The 2,511-nt window shown below is 55.7% G+C and overlaps 1 protein-coding gene across 1 annotated transcript in view; it reads right to left on the reverse strand.

Moving 5' to 3' along the window:
• The window catches only part of NACC1 (nucleus accumbens associated 1, BEN and BTB (POZ) domain containing), a 14,695-nt gene that overhangs the window by 6,595 nt on the left and 5,589 nt on the right, over positions 1-2,511 (reverse strand). Inside the window, exon 5 of the transcript XR_550988.1 lies at positions 102-228. The gene's annotated coding sequence lies outside the window, so the exon portion shown is untranslated. The remainder of the gene's footprint in view (positions 1-101; positions 229-2,511) is intronic.

A 2,511-nucleotide genomic window follows, 5' to 3' on the forward strand; every position in this document is an offset into this window, starting at 1 on the left:
ACAAAAGACAAAAAAAAAAAAAAAAAAACCTTACTTTCTAGTGGCTAAAGCTGGGCTTTGGCTTCAGGACAACAAAGGGGCTGGTCTTTATTGAAACATACCCGAGTTGCCCTGAGAATTGGAATCATCACTTGATTGTCGTCCCCATGGATGTCTGTAGCTCCCTCTAAGTCTTCACAGATTGACTTGGCTTCTTGGGCTGAGATGAAGGCTCCTTCTCCAGGATCCCTAAGATCAGTAAATATCCTTCCGAAGTTACTTTGAATTAATCCCATGTTATTTTTTAACCTATGGGGTCTGAAGACATGTCTTTGTTTTTGTCTTTTTAAAAAAAATTTTATTTAACAGAACCTTTTGTCCTTTCAAAACCTTGAGATGTACAACCCTTTCAAAATACTATTTTGGCAGCCAGTATGGGTATCTGAACCCTTGACCTTGGTGTTGACACTGAGCTCTAACCAACTGAGCTAACTGGCCAGCCCTCTTTCACATACTCTAAATGATACAAGTTGAATTTAGGTTTGCGATCTGCGTTCCTTCTGTGTCTATCTGGATGGATGTTGGCAAGCAGAAACTGGCGGCCTGAGTCTGCCGGATGCCTTTTCTGGAGCCCACCACCCCAAGCCCCCCAGTGAGCAGTGTGCAGCAGGCAGGGTTGTTACAAAGGCGTTTAGTTTATTCTCCTCATCAGTATCACTGATATTCTCATGGTTCACATTTGCCAACGCCGCTCCTCTCCTTACAGTAGTTAATGTGCAATCTCACTTAAGGGCCTGGGGGGTAGGGTTGGGGAATCGGCCCAGGGCGGGGAGGGCGTTGGCACTTCACGTGGGCAGGGCGGATGGCCTGTCCGGCGTGAAAGAGGCAGGAGCGGGAATAGTGAGTGGGCGGCCGGGGAAGCTGAGTTGCGGGGAGGGCCCCACAGTCTTTTAGGTTTTCATTGCTTGGTGATTCTCCACTCGGACTCCTTCCTGGCTGCCCAGGGTGGGGGAACCATGCAGCTCAGAGAGAAGGGCTGGGGAGGGAGGGAAGGGAAAGCAGCAGGCCGCCCGGGGGGGTGGGGGTGGGGATGGCAGGGGAGGGGGACACAGGGGTGGCTCCTGGGGTAAGGCACAACCCTGTCTTTGGCTCTCCTGGTGAGGAGTTTCCTCCCCTGCACCCCCTGCCCAGTCCCTCTTCCCACCCACGACCTCCCCCCTTCCCCAGACCCACAACACAGTCCCGGGAGCCAGGGGTACCTCCTGGGGTCCCTGAAACAAGTGGCCTCGGCCACCCAACCCAGCGCTGCAGGGGGCTTGGAGGAGGGACAGGGGCAAACCCCACTGGAGGAAAAGGCGGGGGGTGGGGGTGGGCAGGGGCCTGCCCAGGACAAGGGGGTGGCAAGAAGACCCCAGTCCCAGAGAGCGGGCCCCCTGCTAAGGCCTGGAAGGAGGGGAGCGCCTGGGAACTCGGGCTTCCTTTCAGGAGTCTGGCTGGAGCCCCAGCCTACCCCGGCCAGGCCCAGCTGCTTGCCAAGTGACCAGGATATTGTGCTTTGGGATCAACGCTGGGGTGGGACGTCAGGCCAGGGGGGGGACAGGGAGGTGTGACTAAGGTGCTTGTGCTTTAGCTGGGGGTGTCAACTCCCCACCCCACACACACGGGCCGGCTGGAGGCTAAGGTGCTCGGGCTGGGCAAGGAAAGCAGAGCGCTGGGACCCCAGCCCGACCTGACACCCCTGATGGACACTCCCCACCCCTGCCATGAGCAGATGTTAGGAGGGACCCCAGCAGGCCAGTGGGGGACTGCTGGGTCGGAGGGGGGATGGGGAAGTTCTCCAAACCAGTTTCAAAGGGTCCAGTCTGTACTGGCCCCCACCCCACCTCCCGAAATCCCCCTACCTCTGAAGAGAGGCCACGGGAACAAGGGGAAGGTAGGAGTAGGGGAGGCAGAGACAACGGCTAGAAATGAGAAAACAAAAAAACCATGAGAAGGTGAAAGACACCCAATATGGGGGGATGGGGAATGAAAAAAGGACCCTCTGCGTGCACACACACAACTCAAAAAACAAAAAATAATCGTTCTGGATGAGAATGAAAAGTGAGGAATGGTAAATAAGAAAAAACTCTGGAAACACTTGGTAACAATGGAAGTGGGCCCTGCCCTGCCCAACTGGCCAAGGCCTGGGAAACCCTTAAATTGTAGCCCTGTGGGGAGGGGGAATGGGGGGAAAGGGAGAGTGGTCAGAGCCAGGACCCCAGGCGGCGGCTGGGACTGGGGCCCCTCCATGGACACAGGCGCCCACGCTGCACACACGCACACCCACACACGCACCCACACGTTCAGCCTGCCCTCAGCCCCCCACCCCATCCTGCCTTCCACGGCCTTCAGGGACTGAGGGGGGACATCAGACACAGTCCCGTTGGTTTGAAAAATAAAAGGAAATCTTATACTTCAATATTTCATTCGCTAAAAAAATGTTTTAAAAAGTATGTACAAGGGGTGGGGGCTGGGAGCCCTGCCGTGGGGTGG

Source organism: Galeopterus variegatus, unplaced genomic scaffold (assembly GCF_000696425.1).
Source record: "Galeopterus variegatus unplaced genomic scaffold, G_variegatus-3.0.2 Scaffold1855, whole genome shotgun sequence".
Taxonomy (NCBI): Eukaryota; Metazoa; Chordata; class Mammalia; order Dermoptera; family Cynocephalidae; genus Galeopterus; species Galeopterus variegatus.